The sequence below is a fragment of the Silene latifolia genome, chromosome 7 (genome assembly GCF_048544455.1).
Source record: "Silene latifolia isolate original U9 population chromosome 7, ASM4854445v1, whole genome shotgun sequence".
NCBI classification, from domain to species: Eukaryota; Viridiplantae; Streptophyta; class Magnoliopsida; order Caryophyllales; family Caryophyllaceae; genus Silene; species Silene latifolia.
Window position 1 is genome coordinate 100,724,222 of NC_133532.1, and position 27,898 is coordinate 100,752,119.

Genomic DNA, 27,898 nt, shown 5'->3' on the forward strand with positions numbered 1-27,898 from the left:
GGTAAATCTTCATGTTTTGCCTGGTCACATTTTGATATGACCGGAATAGATGCCAATATTATTACACATAAACTAAATATAGATGAGTCTTATAAGCCTGTCAGCAGTAAAAGAAGAAAGTTTGCATTTGAAAGACATGCTATCATTAATGAAGAAGTAGACAAACTATTGGACATGGGGATGATAAGAGAAGTCATGTACCCTAACTGGATAGCCAACGTAGTGGTGGTACAAAAGAAGAATGGCAAGTGGAGAGTTTGTGTAGATTACAAAAACCTCAATAAAGCCTGCCCAAAAGACCCATTTCCGCTCCCACACATAGACGCAATGGTGGATGCTACAACAGGGCATGAACTCCTGACATTCATGGATGCCTCAAGTGGATTCAATCAAATCAAGATGCACCCATCGATCAGAACATATGCGCATTTATCACGGAAAGGGGCATATATCGCTACACAAAGAATGCCCTTTGACTGAAAAATGCAGGGGCAACATACCAATGCCTGGTCAATACAATGTTTAAGGACCAAATAGGAGACACCATGGAAGTCTATATTGATGACATGGTAGTTAAATCAAAGAAAGTCAAGATCATGTCGGGGACTTGGAGACGACCTTTAAGATCCCTGGAAGAATTCAATATGAAACTTAACCCATCCAAATGCCATTTTGGAGTATCTTCAGGAAAATTCCTAGGTTACATGGTGACCAAAAGAGGAATAGAAGCCAGCCCAGAACAAATAAGAGCCATACTAGAACTGGAATCCCCAAGTCGGTCAAAGATATTCAAAACCGACAGACGAGTTGCGACCTCAATAGATTCATTTCCGGATCATCGAAGGTGCAAGGCATTCTATGACCTACTCAGAAGAACAAAGCATTCAAATGGTTGCTCGAACACGAGTCACCTTCCAGAGCTCAAAACATACCCGACTACACCTCCGCTACTTGCCAAACCAGACAAAGGAGAACCCCTGACGGTCTACCTATCTGTCACAGAAACAGCAGTAAGTGGAGTCCTGACCAAAGAAATTGATGGCCAACAGCATCCAGTTTACTATGTAAGTAAAAGTCTCCTAGACGCAGAAACCTGTATGGCCTACTTGAAAAATATGTACTTGCTTTAGTAATGTCCTGCACTAAACTTCGACCTTATTTTAAAAGTCACCCAATCATTGTAAGAACCAACCTGCCTATCAAATCTGTCTCCGAGAAAGCCCGAGTTGTCAGGCAGAATGGCAAAATGGTCAAGACAAAAAAAGACCTATGATATAACCTTTAAACCCGGGACGGCAATTAAATCTCGGGCATTAGCAGACTTCGTGGTGAATTCGGTCCTACCCTAGAACCAGACCTCATAAAAGAGGTCAATCTTCTTGACACCCAAAAGACAGACCAGGAATGGACTCTCCATGTAGATGGGGCAACAAATATGAAAGGCGCTGGCCTAGGACTAGTCCTAAAGTCACCACAGGGAGACCTAATTGCACAAGCTATTAATTGTGAATTCAAAGCCACGAATAATGAGGCTGAATATGAAGCCCCGATTCTTTGGATTAAAGGTATGTATAGAACTCGGTGTAGCAAATCTCAAGGTAAAACCGACTCTCTCTTAATTTCCAATCAAATCAAAGGAGTATATCTTTTGCAAAAGATTCAAAGATGATACTCTATTTGGAATATGTCAAAAACCTTTGCAAAAAATTCAAAACCTTTGACATTGACCAAATACCAAGAGACTTAAATACCGTGCGGATGCCCTAGCAGCACTGGGATCAAACTTCACCCTACTTTGTGTTTGACAAAATACCCATCGTCCACCTGTTGGAACCAACCATAGAAAGGCCTGAACAAATTTGCCCTATCCAGGAAGATACAATCTCCTGGACTAAACCTTACTATGATTGGTTCCTACAGGGGATACTCCCTACAAATAAAAATGAAGCAAGGGCCCTGAAAATCAAAGCATCCACTTATACCATTATAAATAACACCTTGTTTAAAAAGTCTCGGGCTGGACCTTACTTACGTTGCCTGGAACCAAATGAAGCCAGCCAGGTCATAGAAGACATACATGATGGATACTGCGGAAATCATAAAGGTGGAAGAAGCCTGGCAAGCAAAATTCTCAGGACAGGCTACTGCCAACTCGAGAGCGATCGCATAGCATATAGCTCAAAATGTGAAGCCTGTCAAATCCATTCCCCTTATATCCATCAACCATCAGAGCTACTACATTCCATCTCAGCCCCCTGGCCATTCATGAAATGGGGCATGGACATAGTAGGCAAGCTACCTCAGGCGCCTGGACAAAAAGTCTTCATGCTAGCAATGACTGACTACTTTTCCAAATGGATAGAGGCAGACTCTTACAGGCAAGTCAAAGAAAAGGATGTCATATCATTTATCAAAAGGAATATCATATGCAGATATGGAATACCTTCAGAAATAGTCTGTGACAATGGTACACAATTTGTGGGAAAAAGAACAAACAAACTTCGTGCACAATGGAATATCAACCTAGTCACATCTACACCAGGCTACCCTAAAGCCAACGGCCAAGCAGAATCAAGTAACAAAGTAGTAATCATTTTGCTGAAGAAAAAGTAAAAAAGAAGAAAAGGAAGATGGGCGAAGAGCTCCCCTAGTCCTATGGCCGACGGGACCACACCCAAAAAAGCCACAAAGCCGGACACCATATTCCCTGGTCTATGGTCGCAAGCGAATAATACGGCAGAGAAATTCATGTGCCAACTACCAGAAGCAGCCTGAACACAATAGAAGAGAACAGGCCCCTATTACAGGATAACCTACTCTTAACAGAAGAACTAAGGGACGCAGCCAAAGTCAGGATAGCCGCCTACCAACAGGCAATAGCCAGAAGTTACAACAAAAATATCAACATCAGAGTATTCAAAGAAGGAGACCTGGTACTAAGGAAAGTTTTCTCCAACACCAGAGAAAAGAACGCAGGCAAACTAGCCCCTACATGGGAAGGCCCGTATTTAATTGATTCAATAGTGGGACAAGGAGCTTACATACTACAAACTTTGGAAGGAGAAATGATCCCCAGATCTTGGAACATTTCCCACTTAAAACTATTTCATATCTGAGAAGCAGGTAAAACTACCTATCATATATAAATGTCAATAGAACTTCCTGCTATGTGCTAAGTTGCTTGCCTGTTATTCTTAGCTTCACATAAAACTTTATTTTAAATCCTGAAAACTTGTTTTACGCCTTCTTTTCACTTATTATATGTTACACTTTAGGCTTAAACAAATGTTCAGGATTGAGGGCCACTCCACCCCACCTGAACAGCATTTCTAAAAATGCTCTAATTTGGAACCCCCGCTCGACCCGAAAATTAAACGAGCTCAAGTACATAAAAAGATAAGTACAAAGGTGGAATAGACCATAGTACTTGTCAAAGAAGCCCCCTCGACAGCCGAGGGCCATAAGCCCTCCCGACCAAGCAACCACCCTCATTCTCAAAAGCCCTCCCGACAGGCAGATAGAGCCACCATTCCCCATAAACACAGGAATAAGGGCCATAAGCCCTCCTGACAGGCATTACTCTAACAAAAAAAGTCACATGAATGTACAGGTACAAATTCCAGTCAAACACAGCAAGAAAATCAAGAGAAGAAAGGATATATATATTAAAACCTACCCAGGAATATACCCTTCCCAGGCAACAAACCGTTTATCCAGGAAAAGCCAACAAAAACCAAAACAAATCCTAAATTATTTGTTCAGGGAACATCCCCCCCCCCTGAATAGGCCAAAACAACACAAAATTCCACAACAGAAAAAATCAAACTAGCCCGCCTTGGACACAGTAGCAGAGCCAATCCCCTCATCGTGACCTCCTCTTCTTCATCTCCCTCCCTTCAAAGATCACTATTTTTCCCTTTGGATGGAGGAGAGTCCACTTCCTCGTCAAAGATGCAACTTACAAAGCTCGGGATAAGTGGCATTGAGATCAGCCAACTCCCGATCAGATTCCAAAAAGGCCTCGACTTCAAAGCAGGCTCTTTCATAGCATCCACACGGCCCTTGCCAAAGAAATACAAAGTGGCAAACATCTTTATACCTAGCCTGGACCTCATCCCTCTCTACAGCCAATTCTTCATTTACTTTTAACTGTTCCTTCATAGCCTGCTTTTCAGCCTTCAACTCTTCCTGAGCAATATCAAACTTAGCCTGAAGAGCTTTCAGAGCATCCTGAGCAGATTTCAGCTTAGAGGACTCCACCAGCAACCGAGCCTTCCCTGCCTCATTATCCTCCTTCAAAGAATGATTCTCAGCCTTGGACACCTCCAACTCAGCTTTAAACTTGTCAGCGTCTTTTTTCAAGATTTGTACCTCCCAATCCAAGGCATTTTTTAGACCATGGACTGATTCCAGTTGACAGGTGCTCCTCAGCACATCATTAACATTCTAAAACAAAAGAAAAAATGCCTATCTAAGCCACAAAAAAGAAAACACACACAAAAACCCACAATAAACAAAGACAGAGAATATATACCTCCTGAAGCATGGTAATCGGGTTGGCAAAGATAGTCCCCGGAACGATACATAGCGGCCAAAGCACGGGCGAAGCTTCCTCTGCCTGGTACTTGAAATAGGGATCATCAACCACAAAAGCCTGAGCCTGAATTTGATCCTTGGCAAACTGGACCTCATCCATACGAGCCCTGACCCCCCTGACCTCATGAACTCCTCTAGACTCATCCACTCTCTTCCTCTTCTCAGGACGGTCACTATCATCCACAATCTTTTCAGAGACACCAACCGAACCTCCCGCACGGGTTCCGAACTTGAACAAAGACTGTCACTTCCCGTTGCCTCACCGCTCTTTGACTTCTCCCCTGTGTAACTGGGAGACCCCGCCTTCACCAAAGACAGACCAAAACTAGCAATTCGCGAGAAGCCCTGGTAGCCGCACGACGAGTTTCTAAATCAAGCAATATAAGCATGAATCCAAATACGGAAAACAGAATGACAAAAATAAGCAAAAGAACTTACTCCCGACGAAGATGCCCCTGGAACCTTAGTGCTCTTTACAGGCTTATACGTACTCAACTTAGCCTTCTTAAAACGAGGCATAAAAGCTTGCCCTGCACAGGCGTAGGCCAAGCCCTCTCTTCTTCAGTAACGCCATAAACGCTTTCGCTATCCGGTCACCGAGCCCCTCAAAGATCGGGATCATTCACCCAATCATTTACTAAAAGAAAGCACGGGCAAAGTAAGTAAACTCTCCAAAACATATTATTACTAAACCAAAAAAATTCAGGAAAGAAAGTTACCTCCTTCAACAGCTGGGTAATTCAGATAGTCCAGGTCAGGGGCAATTGAATCAGCCTTGATAAACATATAAGTTTGAGCCCATCCTTCATCATCCCCTGAATCAAAGTTGGTAATCAGGTGAGCCATCTTTGACCTGACTCGAAAATTGAACCTCCCAAGAGAATGACTCTTGGTGATAGACATTTTTGAAATCATCCAGGGTAATAACCAATTTATGCTTAGAACATAAATGCTCAATAGAATGGACAATTTTCCAAACCATTGGCATGAGTTGAAACGGAGGAACCCTAATAGCCCTAACCACCTCAGTCATAAAAGGAGAAAGGGAAGCGACCGCCACCCCGAACGCCCACTCAAAAATACAGAACCAACCGGGCTACTCCAATTAGCCCTGACAGGACCATTCTCAGGAATCCAAACCTCAGCCCCATGAGGAATAAGGCCCCTGCCCTTTATATAATGCTCAAAAGCAGGTTTCAGTTGATTGGCTTCTTGAAAAGAAGCCGCCAAAGCCTCATTAGGAGAATATTCAACCCCCTTATAAGACATTGATAGAACCTCTGGAGGAGCAACAACCTCCACCACATCATCCTCAGGGATGATATCAGGGACCCCCTCAACCTCAGCAGAAACCATTTCAAATTCAACAGAACTTTTTCGGCCTCAAAGATGAGCTTTTGAAGTTTCTTTGTCTTTCTCCCGCCACCACCATATCTTATTTTTTTCCGGAAAGATGAATTTTTCAAAGAGAGAATTTTTAGAAAGGGAAAGAAGAAATTTGGGGATTGAAATGTGGAAGCAATCACGGCAAAGGAAGGATATTTATAACCGCAAATCCTAAACGGCTAGAAAAGCAAGTGGTAGAGACTAATCATGACTCTCCTAGGGTTTTGTGAACCTACCCTATTAATGACAAATAACCGTTACAAGAAGTTGAATCAAACACCAATTCTAAATCCGATAAAAAGACCCTGCACAAATCACTTGCCTGGCCCAAATTTTTATCTCCTTATTCTGACGGACCCAATAATGGAATAAGCGAGATAAGGGGCAATTGTTGGGCCCTAAATTATCTGCCCGACTGATATAGGCCAGGCAAAAGCCAATGACAACTTCCATGCAAAAGACATCTAAAACCAGGCATTGATTCAACACAGATAGGCACCAAGCAGGAGTTGATGAAAGACAGGCGAAAGATAACCAGCAGCCTAAAAAGGAAAAGCACCAGGCCACTGCAGGCGACAAATAGGCAGTTGATATATGTTTCATACAAAAAAGGAAGACCAATTCCAGAAAGCTATGATATAGGAAGCAGTCAAAACAACGGCTAATAAAGAGGCAACCACCTCCGGATAAATAGGGCACATTCCGTATTTACCAGGAAACCCTAAACGGCATAAGAAGGAGGGAGAGATCAGCTATAAATAGAAAAGAGGAGAAGATTAGAAAAACATCAGATATACCCTCACTTTTACTTATATTTTTGTATTCTTAAGCTATATATTCGCATGTCACGCCTGATATAACAATACTCTGTCAGGCTATCTAAAATCATAGTAACAATCACTCCTGGCTTGGTGCCCGTGGTTTTTTCCCTTATTCCCGGGGTTTTTCCACGTACAAAAATCTTTGTGTCATTGTTTATTAGTTCATTTTGCACTTAATTATACCAATCAGGCAAGTTGTTTGAGTTAGATCACCCTACATATAAATCCCTGGCAGGACAATCTAGATCAGTAAAAAGCCTGTCAAAACAATTGTCATAATAAAATGTTTATAAACCGGTATTAATAAATCGCCTACAAACTGTTGTGTGTGGATTTATTAATACATGTCGACATAATTGACAATTAATATAATACACATTATATACAATTTGAGAACAACCAAAAATAAGAATATTTTTCTCTTTATTTTTGTGGTTGGTGAAACCGAGAAAGAGAGAAAAAGGGAAATAATAAAATCTTCCCATTTGACTCTCCTTGCACGGATTTAAGAGGAAAAAGAGGGGATCATTTTTCTCATTCCTTTTGACCTAATTCTCTCATCACAAAAACAAAAACCCTAAAAATAATTAAAAATTTTGGGGATCTCTTTCTAGCAAGAACAAGGGCATTTCTCAAAGCATTTTGGGTGCAACGATTAGGAGAATATCGATTTCGATATTGTTCTTAGGCCATTTTGCTAGGACCAAAGGTTGATTCTAATCTCTATACTTTTGTTTTTGCAAATTCGTTTATGACTAGTTATTTCATAATTATAATTTCGTTATAATCCGAAATTTTCTTGATGAAATATACCGATATTTCCCACAAGATGTAGTAGGGGTGGATATTGGGCATGGTAAGCATTCACCCGATCTTCATGAGATTCTTTATGCATTTGTTGCATTAGTTGGGTCAAATAGTCGTTGCCTACCATGACATTAGAGCCACTCGGTTTGAATTATTGGTAGGCAAAGGGATATGGTGGAGTCACAATGGTGGAGGAGGAGGGCTTTGCATTTTGTTCCCTATGTTGCTTAATTATCACTTCGGCTTCCTTGGAGACGGGCAATAGGTAGTTTGGTCTACGGACGGAGATACGGCAAATCTTGCTAGGCAAGATAAAGTACTTAGCTTCTTTGATGAGCCACTTGTACTTGTTATCAAGATTGTCATTCTTGACCCAATGGAATTTGTTGATCATAGTGCTCATATCAAGGAGGTTGCTCCCTTTAACCGGTTTGTAGGTGTTATCTTTGTTGAAATTTGGGTTAAAGTGCTTAGCTAACCATGTTACTAAGCCTCCGTTTACAATGAAGGCCGCTCCGTCTTTCCCATTATCAATCTCAAGCCACCGATCAAGTAAGAGTTGAAGAATATTGTATTTTTTGGTGAACTTTCCATTGATAATCATGAAGGACTCAAGGTAGACAAAATCAAGCTCGGTAAAGTGATTGGTGCCTTTTCTAGCAATCAAGGTATTGTCCACAAACTTGTGCCATACTCTTATGCCCGGATGGTGAACATATAAAGCATGACACTCCCGGAAAGAGTCAAATTTTCATCTGGTAATCGCTTTCCAAAGGGGTGCGGCATCATATTTCAAAGGCTTTTTCTCAAATTCATGATATTGTAAAAGACCAAACACTTTACCAAACTCACTCAAAGCCATTCGTCTACTCTTGTTCTCAAGACGGAATTCAACATAATGTCGAGTCTCTATCTTATACACCTTCAAGAAGCTTATGAACGCCATGGCCAATGAAGGGTAAGTCAATTCTTCCATTTCAAAGAGGGTTAACAACCTCATGGACTCGAAAAATGCTCTAGTTCGCTCAAGCACACCCAATTTTTAAAAAGTGTCTTGACAAATAAACTTGGTAGCCACAATAGTCTTTTTAACAAGGGATAAAAATTTGGCAATTGTTCTATAACCGGAGTAGATGTGGTAGATTCCTCAATAGGAGTTGCGGTTTCTTGGATTTCCATCCTTGGTTGGATCACTACCAAAGCCTTAGATGCAAGAAGAGCTTGTTGCCTCTTTGATAAATTTGTTATCTTGGGTGCCTTGGTTCCGCCTTTGGTCATTGCCATTGTATTCTCCTTCTCAAATTGGTATCAACAAACCAAGTCTTTGCTTGAATGTTCCTTGCTTCTTCAAACTTCAACCAATTCCTTAATCAATTTGGGATTTTCGAATTTTTGCCCAAACCCTAGAAAATTGATTCAATTTGTGAGGAATTTGGTGTTTAGATGGTCTTTTGTTGATAAAGGAGTGATTTAGTCTTGTTTTGAGCAAGTTTTGTTTGGATGGTGGTGAATTTTGTTTGAGAAATTGGTGTTTTTGAATAGGTTGATTGAGGGTTTTAGTGGGAGAGAATGTATGTGTTTGTGTTTTTGAAAGATAGAAATGAATTGGGAAGGAAGGGAATTGTCCCGTGTTTTTGTTAAGTGCAGGTCTGGGACGAGCGGATTCTTCTGGGGACGTGCAGATCTGTTAAAAACCTTTATCTAATTACTTGACATATTCATATATGTGATGATTTAATTTAGTCATAAAATTAAATACAAATCTTATGCATGCAAACAATAAAAGAATAAGGAAGAAATCATCATTCTTACATAGGTATTTCGGATCAAAAGGGCACAAGAGAGTTCTCCTACTCACTTGTTCTTGAGCTCTCCTAAAATGGATGAACAAGGATTCAAGAATAGAATCCCTCCCAAGGAATAATACCCAAGATATTCTCTTAACAAATTAATATTATTATTACTAGAACAATATTAATTTAAAATAAAATTGACCCAAAATCCTTATTTTTGTTCTCTTATTTCGGATAAGAGAGGAGAAGGAGGAAGAAAAATTTTATCACTCTAAAACTCTTATTTTAGATTGTTAAATGAATGAATCACTAGTTTTCATGTAGTGAATATTAGGTAGAAAAATGAGCAAAAGACCCTTGGCCTTTTGTCAAGGGAAACCGGGTAGGAGGGGGAGGGAATGGCCAATGCATGCACAAGGTTGTCTTCACAAGAGCAAGTAGGTATGCATGGCTAGTATTAGGCTAATATGATTATGTTTACCACTAACATAATTAACATAATATATACCTAATACTCCCCATTATTTCGGTCCATTTAGTGTAAAATGGAAAATCCATTTTACACATTATTTTGTCAATTTGTCACATGTAACATGTCATGTAAAAATGTTATGTATTTTTAACATATTAAAAATCAACGTATTAATAAAAATACGTCATATACAAAATTGACTTAGTAATTCACAATTACTTGTACCAAAATATTTTACCAATTATAAATCACAACATCTTGTATTTATAATAAATTATTCATTCAAATACAATTGTTTCCTTAAACAATAATTTCATCTAAGTAATAAAACAATTCGATCACTTAGACCGTATCTTATTTAATCAGATTATAATGAGATACGTAAATATTACTTCCAAAATCGTCCGTCAATTTTAAGTAATTTAATTAACCTATATCGTCATACGATCAATTAAATGATCAATTAAGAGTATTATCCTTTAGGTATGACCTAAGGGGATCAACTGATCACCACCGTCGCACAACAGTAATGTCAAACTCTAGTCAGCCAATCATTACCGATATGTGTGGACCAGTTGACAGTAAAATATTACTTCCCAATTGCATTCTTTGAAATGAGACTTAAACATGTGATCATCATGATCGACAGTTGTGATCGCATTATTGTCGGAGGACACATATTCCAACAATCTCCCACTTGTCCTCGACAAGTGTGCGTCACCAATTCTCTTGTCCTATTACTATCTCCCACTCAATGCAAGGTGTCTTTCAGGTCGTACTTGCAAATGATCTTATCGAGAGTGGTTTCCTCGATCTGGAGAATAACTGATTGACCGGATTTATCTACCATAGATATTTTCCGAGCGTGGCCACTCATTTCCAGTTCATTACTCCTCGAGTGGCCCTGAGATATTGTTTTAACCCTGACTAGGGGTGGACAATTCCTATCGCACTCATTCCCTTCGACTAGCCACAACCATCATAACCCAAAATATGCCCATTTGACCCCATTTACGAAGGTCGTAATAACACAAATCAAAGTTAATCTGAAACTGTGCCATCTTAGGCGAATAGTCTTTAGTCAAAAGAATCGACTCATTAGAATACTATAGTAGCTCTCGCCACGACTAGGATATATAAATTTGCCAGAACTCTATAAGCGGTCATAAGGCCCGACAAAATATTCCTAACAGTCTGCCTTGTGATCGACTAGTCATTCTCATATGACTCCATGGCACTTGAACTTGCCATCAATCGCATCACACTCTAGTCACTTCGAGACATCACCTCATACAAGTGACTATGGGCAAATACTATGTTAATCCGTGTTCACTTTAACGGGGTTCAATTTGTCACTACAACCCGTTTGGATGTAACAATGTATAAAGAAAAGATAAAAGACAAATGCGATTATGAACATGAACAAAAACAATACTTTTATTTCATTTCAAAATCTAACATAAACTTGGTACACGTTTAAGTCCCATGGACGCAACATGTCCATCATGCTTGGCCTGCGATAAAGGCTTTGTGAGCGGATCGGCTATGTTGTCATCCGTCCCAACCTTACATATCGCAATTTCTTTTGTTTCAATGAAATCTCTAATTACATGATATTTTCTAAGTACATGTCTAGATCTATTACTAGACTTTTGCTCTTTAGCTTGGAAGATCGTCCCACTATTATCACAATAGAGAGTGATGGGATCATTGGTAGTAGGTACTACTCTTAGACACTCCGTGAATTGCCTGATCCACACAGCTTCCTTGGCAGCTTCTGATGCTGCAATGTACTCAGCCTGTGATTTCATGTCATCTCTATCCGTTTGAAAACTTGAGTCCGTGTATCCATTAACACGCAGCTCGGTTTCTCCTCCCAACACTAAGATAGAATCTTTAGTTCTTCTCAAGTACTTAAGGATGTTCTTGACGGCTATCCAGTGACTCTCACCTGGATTTCCTTGATATCTACTCGTCATGCTCAAGGCATACGAGACATCAGGACGTGTGCATATCATGGCGTACATGATTGATCCAACAGCGGAAGCATAAGGGATCATCTTCATGCGTTCAACATCATGGGATTCGGGGAGAGATTGAGACTTGCTCAATATTGTCCCAGTTACCATAGGTACCAATCCCCTTTTGGATTTGTCCATGCTGAACCGTCTAAGAATCTTATCAACATAAGACTCTTGACTTAGTGCCAATATCCTCTTGGATCTATCTCTATGGATCCGGATACCTAATATGCGTTGTGCTTCTCCTAAATCCTTCATTTGGAAGTGGTTACCTAACCACTTCTTGACAGAAGACAACATTGGAATATCATTTCCAATGAGTAGTATGTCATCCACATACAAGATTAGGAACACAACATTGCTCCCACTAAATTTCATGTATAAACATGGTTCCTCAACACTTCGAGTGAAACCATTCTCTTTTATCACATGATTGAATCGATGATTCCAACTTCTAGATGCTTGCTTAAGACCATAAATGGATCTCTTAAGTTTGCACACTTTGTTAGGATTCTTAGAATCAACAAAACCTTCGGGTTGTATCATGTACACCTCTTCTTCTAAATGCCCATTTAGAAAAGCGGTTTTGACATCCATTTGCCATATTTCATAATCATGAAATGCGGCAATTGCTAACAAAATCCGTATGGATCTTAGCATGGCTACGGGGGCGAAGGTCTCATCATAATGGAGACCTTGGACTTGGGTAAATCCTTTTGCCACTAGCCTAGTTTTGTAGACATCATCATGTCCTTCTGTGCCATTCTTGACTTTGAAAATCCATTTGCATTGAAGAGGTCTTACCCCTTTAGGCAAATCTACCAAGTCCCAAACTTGGTTTTCATGCATAAAATCCATTTCGGACTTCATGGCTTCAAGCCATAAGGAAGAATTTGGACTAGAGATTGCGGCCTTGTAGGTGGTGGGCTCGTCACTTTCTAAAAGCAACACAACGAGTGTTCCATCTTCTTCGATAAGTCCCACATATCGATCAGGATGGCGAATAACTCGGCCCGTTCTTCTTAGTGGAGGAGGGACAACCGCGTTAGACGACGAAGGAACATCTTCTTGCGTCTCTACCTCGGTTTGTGGCTCTTGAACTTCATCAAGTTCAAAATTTCTCCCACTCTGTCTCTTAGAGATAAAGTCTCTTTCTAAGAAGACAGCCTCGCAAGACACAAACACTTTGTTATCTTGAGGTTTGTAGAAGTAGTATCCTCGAGAGTTCGAGGGGTAACCTACAAAGGTGCATTTTTCGGATCTTGGGGCAAGCTTGTTGTCAGTCTTTGTCTTGACGTAAGCATCACATCCCCAAATTTTCATGTAGGATAGATTAGGAACTCTTCCTTTCCACATCTCAAATGGAGTCTTTCCGGTGGCCTTAGTGGGACTATTGTTCAAAGATATAATTGCAGTTTGGATTGCAAATCCCCAAAACGAGTTTGGTAACTCGGTTTGACTCATCATGGATCGAACCATATCAAGTAGGGTTCGATTTCTCCTTTCGGCAACACCATTGAGTTGTGGTGTTCCAGGTGGAGAAAGTTGTGATATAATACCACAACCTTTCAAGTGTGAATCGAATTCAAGGCTAAGATATTCTCCACCACGATCGGAACGTAGTGCTTTTATCTTTTTGTCCAATTGGTTCTCTACTTTGTTTTGAAATTCCTTGAATTTCTCAAACGCTTCACTCTTATGTTTCATTAAATAGACATATCCATGTCTACTCAAGTCGTCGGTGAAGGTTATGAAGTAGTCATAATTTCCTCGAGCGGTTATACTCATTGGTCCACACACATCGGTATGTATGAGTCCTAATAGTTCACTAGCTCGTGTCCCTTTACCACTAAAAGGATTACGAGTCATTTTGCCAAGAAGGCAATATTCGCATGTTCCATATGATTGATAATCAAATGGTGTAATCACATTACTTGAAATTAATCTTTTGATGCGATTCTCGTTTATATGACCTAATCGACAATGCCAAATGAACGATTCATTTGGGTCACTTGATTTGAGTTTCTTTGATTGAATGTTATAGATATCATTAGTCGGATTCGAGGTTTCTAAAATGTAAATGCCATTAATAGAAGGAGCTTGGCCTATAACCAAATCATTCCTCGAAATAGTACAACGATTTTTCTTAATGACAAAACAAAAACCGTCCATGTCTAACATAGCGATAGAAATAATGTTTTTAGAGAGTGTAGGCACATAAAAACAATTATGTAAATACAACTCAAATCCATTAGGCAAAGCTAATATATAAGTTCCTTTGGATTCGGCCGCTACTCGAGCTCCATTTCCAAGGCGTAGATCTACATCTCCTTTGCTAAGCCTCTTCACGTCTCTTAAACCCTGTAAATGATTACAAAGGTGAGAACCACAACCGGTATCCAGTACCCATGTCGTAGTGGAAGTATAATTTATATCAAAAACATAAATTTCCTTAGGAATTTTACCTTTTGGAACGATGATTCCTTCCCTTATATTTCGCAAATATACGGGATAATTCCTAAGCCAATGTCCCATGCCATAACAATAATGGCACTCATCATCAACTTGCTTGAAGTTTTTCACTTTCTTTCCCTTCTTCTTGAACCTTTTGCCCTTTGAATCAAGATCTTGATTGCTTGAGCTCCCACTGGTTTTGGCATCTTTATCTTCCAGAGACAAAGACCCTATAGATTTTATGAGGCGGTCTTCCTGAGACCGGCTCACAAGAGATCTAGTAGTAGTAGGTGGTCTAGTAGAAGTGATAAAGTTAAGGTTTCCATCCGAACCTATCCCAAAATGAAGTTCTCTAGTAGTGTCGAAATCATTGTTGGAGCAAACGTCGTCAAAAACATGGTGGCAAGACTCAATAGTTATTGGTGCGGTAGCGTTTGATGGATTCATTGTAATGAACTACAAGTATGGAGGAAAAGGAAATATTAACATTTATCTTTTTAATATCATACTTGTAAATAAATTAACAAGATATGAGCATTTATATAGTGACCTCTACCCAACTATTATAAATGATTCCGAGATCCAAATTCATATTAACTTGGGCACGGGATAGCCGATGAAACCCTTATCAATATAACTCGGTGGACTAACTCTTTAATCGATTCTACTTTTAGAATTCTCGGTTGATAAAATTACTCTAATATTTATCTATAGCCCGGAACACATGCGACTACGGTCACGAATACTTCCGTTGAGGTCAATCCAAATTTCAAATAAATGTGTCCATGATCCAAATTCACATCAACTTGGGCACGGGATAGCCGATGAAACCCTCATCAACACGAATTCGGTGGATAGACATTTATCACCCACTTCCCCTACGTAACAAGGTTTGTACCCGGGATGGCCGAGTACTCCCTCGCGAAATAGGTTTTCATGGTTTCTACTTTTTGGTAAGGCTATGTCTCAATTGTTTATTTTTAGCGAGAGGTCATGTCAATTTATTATCTATCACGTTTTAAGTGAACTAAAGCGGTGAACTATGATAATTATAATTGACACGGTCGAAAAACTCGATTAAAATAGTGATGCATGTTTTAGTTATGGCGATTTAGCGATGCATGCAACATATAAATAAAATGCAAAGCATAAAATAAATCCTAGTATGGCCTTCCTAAAATAGAAAATATAATTAACTATTACATATTCGGAAACCAACTCCATTGGTCCCTTGAACTTCGGTTTTTGCCACGCATCTCGGGGTAACACTGTCTTTATGTATCGCCTTCTTGAGTGACACCGTCTTCAAGAAACTCCGGAATAAATAAATTACATAACAAATTACATAATTTCCTATTATACATTTGTAATTAAAATAAAATAAATCTATTAAATTACAAAACGGTGATACGAGATCACAATAAATTACAATCGAATCGATATTCCCATACATTTCGGGTAATACCAATTAAAAACTAAGGCCATACTAAGTAAAAATTACATAATTCAAAATTACATAAAATAAAATTATGACAATCATAAATAAAATGCAGCATTATAATATGTATGAACATGCCCAATTTTATGCTAAATCGCCTTTAAGGAGCCAATATCGTATATTTAACGGTTTTTACGGATTTGCGTGATTCAACCTTTTAAAATCACAATAAATTACATAAAATCATATTTATTCACAAGTTAATTACCCTAACCTTTTTAGGACTCAAAATTAGTCTCCACTAACTATTTGACTATAATTAACTTATATTTCTTAAAATTGTTCATTAGAGGACTTAAAATTACAATAAAAAGCTATAAATTTCAAATAAATCACAAAAATTTCAAATAAATTCAAAATTTGAAATTTAAACTCTTGAACATTCTGGACAAAAATACCATGACACTCATAATGTTCAAAAACTTAGGTTAAAATTTCGTAAAATTATCGGAAAAACTATGTTGCGGTTTATCGGATTTATCAATAATAATCATAAACACATGAGAAAAAATATATATTCATCAAATTTTCAATTTTAGATCTGAAAAAGATAATAAAATGCAACATGTGACATTTTTCCTTAGTCATGAAGTATGTTTTAGCAATTATTCACTAATTAAGTCACTATTTATGCTATTTTTCATCAAAAATTCATAAATCATGCATAAAGATTTCAATATAGCCTATTATTTTACATAAATCTTGTAAAATTGCATGTGATACTAAATTTCTATGACCAGATTCGAAACTTATCTCATATTAACCTATTTTTCATCTAAATCCGATTTTTATCATGAAAAATCCATATTTCGAGTATAAAACTCCAAAAATTATGAAAATTTACAGGTCATCTAAAAATAATATATGTGAAAACATATCCAAAAACCACTGGAAAATTCAAAGTTTAGCTAATTTTAGTCCGAAAATGACATTTTAATCATAAAATCACATTTTTAATGCCATTATTATATATGATGAACAATAAAAATCCATAAATTAACCAAAATATCCTAAATATATTTTAGGATCAGAAACTTTAATATGCATAATTTATTTTGTGATATATCATAATAACACAAATTTACAAGTTTTATATGTTAATCGTATAACTCGGAAACACTATAACCGATTTGCATGCAAACAACCAAAGGTTCTTGATACCGCTTGTTAAAAATCTTTATCTAATTACTTGACATATTCATATATGTGATGATTTAATTTAGTCATAAAATTAAATACAAATCTTATGCATGCAAACAATAAAAGAATAAGGAAGAAATCATCATTCTTACATAGGTATTTCGGATCAAAAGGGCACAAGAGAGTTCTCCTACTCACTTGTTCTTGAGCTCTCCTAAAATGGATGAACAAGGATTCAAGAATAGAATCCCTCCCAAGGAATAATACCCAAGATATTCTCTTAACAAATTAATATTATTATTACTAGAACAATATTAATTTAAAATAAAATTGACCCAAAATCCTTATTTTTGTTCTCTTATTTCGGATAAGAGAGGAGAAGGAGGAAGAAAAATTTTATCACTCTAAAACTCTTATTTTAGATTGTTGAATGAATGAATCACTAGTTTGCATGTAGTGAATATTAGGTAGAAAAATGAGCAAAAGACCCTTGGCCTTTTGTCAAGGAAAACCGGGTAGGAGGGGGAGGGAATGGCCAATGCATGCACAAGGTTGTCATTACAAGAGCAAGTAGGTATGCATGGCTAGTATTAGGCTAATATGATTATGTTTACCACTAATATAATTAACATAATATATACCTAATACTCCCCATTATTTCGGTCCATTTAGTGTAAAATGGAAAATCCATTTTACACATTATTTTGTCAATTTGTCACATGTAACATGTCATGTAAAAATGTTATGTATTTTTAACATATTAAAAATCAACGTATTAATAAAAATACGTCATATACAAAATTGACTTAGTAATTCACAATTACTTGTACCAAATTATTTTACCAATTATAAATCACAACATCTTGTATTTATAATAAATTATTCATTCAAATACAATTGTTTCCTTAAACAATAATTTCATCTAAGTAATAAAACAATTCGATCACTTAGACCGTATCTTATTTAATCAGATTATAATGAGATACGTAAATATTACTTCCAAAATCGTCCGTCAATTTTAAGTAATTTAATTAACCTGTATCGTCATACGATCAATTAAATGATCAATTAAGAGTATTATCTTTTAGGTATGACCTAAGGGGATCAACTGATCACCACCGTCGCACAACAGTAATGTCAAACTCTAGTCAGCCAATCATTACCGATATGTGTGGACCATTGATGATAGAAATATTACTTCCCAATTGCATTCTTTGAAATGAGACTTAAACATGTGATCATCATGATCGACAGTTGTGATCGCATTATTGTCGGAGGACACATATTCCAACAGGATCGTCTTACAGGACTTCCTGAAAAATCAAATCAGTGCCAGGATGCGCAGATTATTCTCAGCTCGAGCGGATTTCTGAGGGGACGCTCGGATCATTCCTGGGACGTGCGGATTTCCTTACAGCTAAATTTCCTAAGTTTGAAGCATCTCAGGACGCGCGGATTCGTCTCAAGACGAGCGTCCTGAAGTTGGTGACGAGCGTCCTGATGCCAATCTGCGCAGATTCTCTTACAGGACTTTTTCTTCAATTCAAACTTTCCCATCTCCCACGTCCTAAGGGTAGGACGCTCGGATCGATGTTGGGGACGCTCGGATCCTTTCCAGTTCCCACGAGCTCAGGTCTGCTCATGGGGATTCCTTTTCCCATGTAATTCTTTCTTCTTTTCCTTTGTTAAATGTTGTGGGTGCACTACAAAGGATTGGTTAGCCTAGGCATTTGTCATCCCCACACTTGATCAAACACTACACATCAAAACATGTTAAAATACCTCCCTCACTTGCTCTCGTGTCAAAGATCTTGATCAAAGCATAAAAATGCAAATCCAAAAATGACAAAGATGCAATAAAGGAAATAAAATGCTAGTTAAGGGGTTAGAATATTTACAAATGGTGGTTTAGGGAGGACTCCACCAAACTCTCATTCTTGGATGAGATGTCAAGGGGGCAAAGCCAAGGTGTTGTTAATGTTGCTCAACACCTTATAGAAGTAGTCAAAGGCTTGCTCATTTTCATTATAAAGATCTTGCATAGATCTTTGCGCATTGTTTTATTCATAGTTATGGTCCGAGTCAAAGTGATGACAAGGATCGACAAAGCCTTGGTCTAAGGTCATAGCATTTCCAATATAAGGATTGACTAATCCTTAAAATTCATTGTCCCATAGACCACAAACTTCACTAGCTTGTTACCCAATTATGTCATGAGTTGACAAGAGCAACTCTTCTTTCTTGTTGTCATGGCCAATGAGGCCTTCTTCATTACTTGTCATGATGGGTGAGCTATTCAAGCTCTCATTGTTGTTGAAAATTCCTTGCTCTCCGAATAGAGCTACTTGAAGGTCATCCACTTTCTTCTTCCATATGGATGGTGTTTCTTTACCCATGGTTTGATCTTTTCATAGAGATTCTAACTTCTTTCTATCACATTTTTGGCTATAGTGATCGACCATGAAGCATGGCTCATGTAGTCGGAGAGCTCTCATTGTTTTGTCAAGGTTGAAAGTGATTGTATCATCCCCTACTTCGAGTGTGAGCTCTCCATGTTTCACATTGATTACCGCTCTCGCGGTATGCAAGAAAGGTCTTCCTAAAATGATAGGAATGTTGGAATCCTCCTCCATGTCTACAATGACCAAGTCTATCGGGATGAAGAATTTGCTAATTCTCACGGGCACATCCTCCCATACCCTTAAAGGTATCTTTGTTGATCGATCCGCCATTTGAAGAGTAATGTTGGTGCATTTGAGCTCTCCCATTCCTAGCCTTTTACACACCGAGTATGGCATGACACTTACACTTGCTCCAAGGTCACATAATACTTTGTTGATTGTAGTGTCGCCAATGGTACATGGAATAGAAAAACTTCCCGGATTTTTGAGCTTTGGAGAGGAACTTCCTTAAACAATAGCACTACTCACTTTGGTAAATGCAATAGTCTCCAATTTTCGGATGGATTTCTTCTTGGTAAGAATATCTTTCATGTATTTTGCATAAGCCGGAACATGATTGATCAATTCCGTGAATGGGATTGAAACTTCTAAGTTCTTCAGAATTTTCATGAACTTTCCAAGTTGCTCATCAAACTTAGGCTTAGCTTGACGACTTGGGAATGGAAGTCTAATCACAATAGGTTATTTTTCCTTAGCCTTCTCTTCATTCTTCTTCTTTGAAACTTCATTGGTGGTGGTATCTACCTCCTTAGAGTTCTCCACAATTCTTTGCTTGTCACTAGCATCCACAATATCTTCATCAATTGGCCTCTTCAGCCCTTCATATGTTGTACCACTCCTCAAATGGATGGCACTAACCGTATCATGTCTTGGGGGATTACTTTGAGGTGGTAATTGCCCCTTTTGTCTTTGAGAGCTAGAAGATGCTAATTGAGTTATTTGAGTCTCTAACATTTTGGTGTGAGCAAGTATGTTGTTGATGGTGATTTCTTTAGCTTGGCTATCTTTTTGCATTTGGGTGAAAAATTCTTGTTGATTCTTTTGCATTTGGAGGACCGCTTTTTGAACATCAAAGCTTTAGTCATTGGATTAGTTATGTAACACCCCAAGTTATTGAGAGTAAGGTTGTCCCACATCGGGGAACTGAGGAGGTTGTGATATGTTTATAAGGGATTCCACCCAACACTTAGTAACAAGGCCTTGTGCTTTTGGGCTTAAGTGAGGACAAGTAATGGGCCCAAAGGTACATATCCCATCTTATTGGGTTGTGTTACAACTGTGGTGGGTCGGGTTGTTATAAATGGTATCAGAGCGACCCTACAACCGTGTGGTAAGCCCGTGGTCGGGAGTACCCGGGTCACACATCTAGCGGGAGAGGATTCTGGGCTTGGCTGCGGTCAAGTTGGAGGCACAACGAGGACGTTGTGTTCTTTAAGTGAGGGAGATTGTAACACCCCAAGTTATTGAGAGTAAGGTTGTCCCACATCGGGGAATTGAGGAGGTTGTGATATGTTTATAAGGGATTCCACCTACCACTTAGTAACAAGGCCTTGTGCTTTTGGGCTTAAGTGAGGACAAGTAATGGGCCCAAAGGTATATGTCCCATCTTATTGGGTTGTGTTACAACCGTGGTGGGTCGGGTTGTTATAGGTTGTAGGAAGGTTGATTTTGATATCCTTGGCTTTGGTTGAAAAAGGGTCTTTGAGCTTGATTTCTCATTGGAGGTGGGGTGTATGTTAGTTGGGGGTTTTGAACATTTTGACTCTTGTATGAAAGATTTGGATGAAATTTGGTATTCTCATTATAGTAGTTGGAATAAGGGGTGTCATTCTTGTATGCTTGAAAAGCATTCACTTGTTCATTTGTTCCCCTACATTCACTTTGCTCATGTCCCAAAGTTCCACAACTTTCACATACTCCACTCGGAATTGAGGATGATGCCACCATAGCATTGACATGTTGTTTGGGTGATTTGGAAGCTTCATCAAGCTTAGCCATGGCTTTTTCAAACTTCAAATTGATGGCATCAATATGAGCACTTAGTTGAGCACCTAATTGTGTGATGGAATCTACCTCATGCCTTCCTCCTCTAGTGGCCTTCGAGGCCTACTATATTGGGAATTATGAACCGCCATCTCTTCGATTTTGGCCCATGTTTGATTGTCATCAACTTAGGTAAACATCCCATTGGATCCCATATTGAGTATATTGCGTGAGTCTTCATATAGACCGTTCCAAAATTGTTGCACAAGGAACCACTCACTAAGCCTATGGTGTGGACAAGAACGACAAGTGTCCTTAAATCTCTCTCATGCTTCATATAACGATTCCTCATCCCTTTGCTTGAACCCGGTGATTTGGGCTCTCAACATATTATTCTTATCCGGAGGATAGAATTTCTTGTAGAAGGCAAGTGCTAGCTTCTTCCATGAATCAATACCAAGGGTAGCCTTGTCTAGGTCTTCAACCATTGTTTTGCGGTACCGATCAAAGAAAAAGGAAACAATACCCATCGGATTTGGTCTTGAGTAACTCCGGTTTGAGAAATTGCATCACAATAGTCACAAAAAGTCTCCATATGTGAATGAGGGTCTTCACTAGGCATCCCTCCAAATTGACTTCTCTCAACTAATTGTATGAATGCGGATTTGGCAATGAAATTACCGGTTAAATGTGGTGGTGTAGGACTACCATTTGGTAGGTTCTCCTCGGTTGGTACGGAATGTGATGAAAATTTAGGCATTGTGGGTTAATTTTGTGGTTGGTTTTGAATTGGATTGTCCTCTACTTCTCTTGCAAAAAGGTTGACAAACTCAATGTTATTTGGTTTAATGTCTACAATCTCACCAATACCTACAACTCTTGAATTACCTCTAGCAACTCTTCTATTGTTGGTTAAAGTCCTTTCAATCTCGAAATCAATAGGTAATAAATCACCTTGTGATCTCCTAGTCGTGCAAAATATCAAACAACTCGAAAACAATTAGAACAACCTTGAGGAGATTGACTTCCCCAAGGTAAAGAAAGACACAACTAAAGACAATTAAACAAAATCAAATCAATTGAATACCGTCCCCGGCAACGGCGCCATTTTTGGTTCGGCTTAAATATACTCGTCGTCAAAGCTACCAACCAAAATAATATTTATAACTTCACAAAATACTCTGAGTAAAGAGGTAAGTAAAGGTCGGATCCCAAGGGACGGGTATTGATGTAGGATTTTCAATTGCAAGTTGCTATGTCTTAGGGTGTCAATAATTGGGTTGAGGTGAGATGTAATCTAAACTAATCAACAAGATGAATGAAAATAAAGTAAAGCAATTAAAGGGGTTTATAAACAATTGATTAAAAGCACTAGGGTGTCATGGGTTCATAGGGGATTCATGGAAATAGATCATACAAACATGTTCTCAATTAAATGCAAGCATTTATTATTGTGATGGGATCGAGTTAGTGTATATCTTACAATCCCTACGAAGATTTAGGTCCTAGAGCCGAGTCGTCTAGACTGTACAACACCTACAAGTCGACTTAGTCTCCTCCTATTCAACTCTATGCATGATCTAATGAGGCTAGAGTTGGTTTATGTCTTACAAGCCTCATTGAAAAGATAAGGGATGGTCAAAAAATGCAAGGTTTCATAGTCTAGCATTTCATCAAACATAACATGTGCATAGGTTGAAATCACAACAAGCAAGCAAATTAATTATGAGAACATATTAGATTAAGCATAGATCAATCCCCATGTTTGTTTCTCCTAATTTCCCATTAACCCAAGCTAAAGGACTACTCACTCATGATCAAGTTTAACATGCTAATAAGGTTGTCAATCATACTAACAAAGCAAAACATGATGAACAAAAGATGTGATTAACAAAAATTAAACAAGGGTAAAAGAGGGATTATACCTATATGAGATGATCCAAATAATAAAGCAAAGAATAATAGACGTACTTGGTTATTGATGGAAGGTTGTCAATCCTCCAATAAACCCAAATAATTTTCTAATTACCCAAATAAAACTAAGAACAATTGAGAAATTAAAGAAAGATTAAGATGTGATTAATATTGAAATATGTGTTACAACTAAATTAAGAGAGGATTAAGATGATATTAAAGCTTGATTAAAAGATTATTAAGAGATGATTCTAATCTAGGTAGTACAATGGGGTATTTATACTAAAATTAAGTACAAGGATTAGGGTTACTAAGGGCTTAAATGACTATTAAGACCCTAAGAGAAACTTGGTAATTTTGCTCATCATGAGGGACATACGTGGATCGTTGCTGCAACTCCCACATGGATCCGCTTGTCCTCACCTGAGGCACGGCCTGCCCTGTAAGAAGATCCGCTCGGATCACCTAGAAGACGCTCGGATCCTGCCTCTGAGATGCTCGTCCTGAGCTCAGGCCACTCGGATCGTGGCACAGGGTTCTCCTCTTGTTTGGCTCCTTAGCAATCCGCGGGGATCGTGTTGGGGATACAAGAATCTTTTCATCATTGCCCATTTCATTTTATTTATTTGCTTAGGTCTCTAGTGTCGGTCTCCTCTTTGATGCTTGGTCATTAGATGCGATCCATTTAGCTCCATTTTGCCTCATAAATGCAAGGTTAGCAATCCTCTCCTACCAAGGACACAAAACCTCAAAGAATATGCAAAATGGGAAACTAAAGATAAGAAATGACCCTAATATATGCTAGAAAACATGGGAACGAGGCTAATTCGAAGACTAAATGTGCTCAAATATGAGTCACATCAATCCTGTCATTTGAAATGAATATAGGAACATCTTTTATCGACTGCGGTTATAACTTCGTTTATTTTTCAATGCTTTGTCTGTGTGGAGCTCGTAAAAGCGACATCTCTTCCAACATATCTGTGTGTTTTTATTGCAGGCTAACCCAAATGTTGTGGCTTATTCAAATAAGTCTATTGAGCATTGGGATGACATATGTGCGTTGGTTGGACCGGATCCTCCGTCCTGAAGTGTTGAAAGCCGTGAGCATGTTTATAGAGTCTCCGGTAAAAAGTTTCAAGTGCTCAAGGATCTTCCTGATGATCAAAAGTTGGATTGGATAATCCTTTGCCTTGATGAGCGTAGTCGAGGGTTGTAGTTGAAATCTATAAGTAATAGTTGTGAAAACTTGACCATTAGTAGTTTTATGTTCAGATTTATTGGTTGTATTTGAAAACTTATGTTCAAGCATTTTATTTTTAGGGTTTTTCTACATGGTAACCCTGTGTTTTTTTCAAATTCTACATGGTAACCCTGTTTTTCAGAGAACACACATGGTAACCCTCAACTCTATTAATACGTATCGTCGTGACCCTAAACTTTTTTTCAGTCAATTTTGTCTGTTAAGTATATGACGTGGCCAATTAAACTTTGAGATTTTCTACATGGTAACCCTATATTTTTAAAAATAATACAAGATAACCCTATTTTTTCTACAAATCACACGTTCTTAAAAATATAATCCGTTAATTAATCTTCTTTTCACAATTTTACTCAATTACACCCAAATTATCAAATCCACCCTTATTACCTTCAATTATCCAAGTTTTAAAAGAAAATTCTAGTAAGAACTTTGTTCGATATTAAAAAATTCCAGACAAGATATTCTAAATATCAAAGTAATAAAAGTACTCAATACCGAGCATTATAATAATCAATCCCAATTTTGATTCATAGGTTTAATCTAATTAATTTTTTTTTCCGAAATCTCATCAAATACCCCAAAACTGAAAATGTTGCAAACACAACAATGACTCATTTCAATTATTCGACAAATAGGCACAATAAAGTTTGGTACAATTGAGGAGTGGAGACTCATTTGTAAATATTAGGCTTAATAGTGGATTTCTTTATTAATTATTAATTGAACCCGATTTGAAGATTCATGGTAATGATACCTTAAAGAGATAATGATACTGAGAGTTGACATTTTTTATGAGTAATCGAGTAAAAAACGTGCTAAGAAATAAATTGAGGAACTAAGGACGTACTTTTAAGAGTGTTTCATTTGTAAAAGTAAACACAAAAAACAAATAGAGTTTTCTTGTGAAATTTTTTTTTAAAAAAAAACCATAGGGTTACATTGTAGAAAATCTCAAATCCAATTGGCCACGTCACATACTTAACGGAAAATATTGACAAGAAAAAAGGTTAAGGTCACGACAATACTTATTAATAAAGTTGAGGGTTACCATGTGTGTTCTTTGAAAACTAAGGTTACCATGTAGAATTTGAAAAAATACAGGGTTATCATGTAGAAAAATCCTTATTTTTGTGTTGAAAATGGAAACTTTTTGCCTAAGCCTTAGAATTTAATTTGAAGCCTTTAATAAAAAATCTGAGTAAAATTTGAATTTCCAAATTCTGTGTTTCCCAAACAGAAAATTTGAATTTCAAAATCCATAATTTCAAATTCTCTGTTTCCCAAACAATGAATTTGAATTTATGATTCCTAATTTCACATTCCTAAATTGAAATAAGTGATTTCGAAAAGGCTACATGTACACGGGGTGTACAAGACCTTTGGACATAAGGTAGTAGCATGACACATGGAAAGGTGTGGGTTCCATATAGAATCTTTTTCAATTGTAATTTTTGATACTAAAAACTGAAATATTTTGAATTTCAAATTCAAATTTAAGAAGTTGAATAGTCATTCTTTTTAATTAGACTTTTTATTTTTTCCAAATACTTTTATTATTTTTTTACTATCATATTTCCTTTCATTTTCTTAATTTACTTAAAACGTAATACATTCTTATCTTTTGTCTCATTTTCTCCCACCCTTCATCACCAGCCAGCCACCTTCCGATCCACCCGTCCGATCCACCACTACACCCAATAACTCCCCTCAACCATCCTTCATCACCGTCCACCTTGCGATCCACCCTTTCGATCCAACACTACACCCAATACCTCCCCTCAACCGCACCCACATTCAACCGTATTCAAAATGACCTACACAATTAGAAATCAGATCTGAAAATGTAAACTCGCTCAATGTCCAAAAAATTATAGTTCATTTGTTGAATGTTTGGTTTCGTCTGAGAGCTGAGAAGAATCCATGGCGTTTGTCTTTGCTACGATCTTCTATGCTTGCAACCTATTTCAGTAAGTAATTTGTGTAAAATAAAGGATAGTAAACTTCAAAGTGTCCCACATAAAATTTTAAAGGATAAAATAATCATTTAAGAAAGTGCAAGAAATGTGACGATCTGCTAATCAAGAAATGTAAACTTCAAAGTGTCCCATATCAATGGTCTTCAACTTCTTCAGATCCTTCTTCATTCTCTCTTATGATATCAATTAATTAATTTTATAAAAATCCCTCACATCATCGATCCTCAAAAGATGTAATCTTTCTGCTAATTTACTCAAAAGATCCCGTTTTTTTTTTCTTCTTTTCTGGGGTTTCCTCATAATTGTGAAACAATCAAAGCTTTTTCACCAATTTAATCTCCAGTCAAATCCCAATAATAAAGTTTCAATTTTTTCGGGTCAATTATCAACATTTCTAAAAGAAATTTAAAAATTGTGATGCATTTGTGTTTGTGTATCAAGTGGTGGCCGGGTAATCTATAATAATGACATTGGAGATCTATTCCATTGCATCTTGCTTCTTCTACTAGATGTCAAATACTTATATGTATGAATTGTAGAGTACTGTGTTTTTCAGACTTGTGTAATGGTGGCGGGTGTTGTTTTCGGTGTTGAGCAGTGTGCGGTTGGAAGGTGGTGGAAGGCGTGCGATATGGTGGTATTGTTGTTGGTGTCTGGTGGTTGATGTAGTGTATAATGGCAGTTGTTGCTGGTTGTGTTAAAAGGCACATACTCGACTCTAATAGAGGGAGTTGGTGACGATAATGATCCTGAATTATGACTACTTCATTAAGATAATGTTATGAAAAATGATCGACGATAACGGCCTTCACATCTTGAATAATGATCCGACGATTACGTTAAATACTACAAATTTCATCGATACCAGACGATAAAATGTGAACTACGTCGTAATTTTATGTATAAGATATCGGACGAGTTAACAAAATATACTAAATTTTATCTATAAAATTTCATATTAAATGTATAAACTTTACATAACATAATTAATCTAAATGTTAAATTAATTTCGTGTATTTAACTTAATAAAGTTGAGTTAACTAGAGATATTCGACTTAACTTAACTTAGTTACACTTAAATAAAATTAGGTAACTATTGTTAGTAACTTAATTTCATTACTTAAGTATAATTAAAATTAACTCAATTAATTTGAAGTTAAGATATATCTTGTTATGTTAAGGTAATTTTTTTAAAATCAAAGCTAAGATAGTTTTAGCTAAATTATATTAGATTAGTTTATCGAATGACAAAGTTAACCGAAACACATTCAAGTAATCATAATACGTAAAGATATCAATTTTATCGAGATT

The 27,898-nt window shown here is 37.6% G+C and overlaps 1 long non-coding RNA gene and 1 other non-coding gene across 2 annotated transcripts in view; both read left to right on the forward strand.

The window, feature by feature from the left end:
* Window positions 1-24,636, forward strand: part of LOC141591193 (uncharacterized) — an 88,928-nt gene extending 64,292 nt beyond the window's left edge. Inside the window, exon 2 of the long non-coding RNA XR_012520724.1 lies at window positions 24,348-24,636. This is a non-coding gene — a long non-coding RNA (uncharacterized LOC141591193). The remainder of the gene's footprint in view (window positions 1-24,347) is intronic.
* On the forward strand, window positions 21,716-21,822 carry LOC141593332 (small nucleolar RNA R71). The gene has a single exon (XR_012521421.1). It is a non-coding gene; the product is annotated as a small nucleolar RNA R71 (small nucleolar RNA).
* Window positions 24,637-27,898: the final 3,262 nt, after the last annotated feature.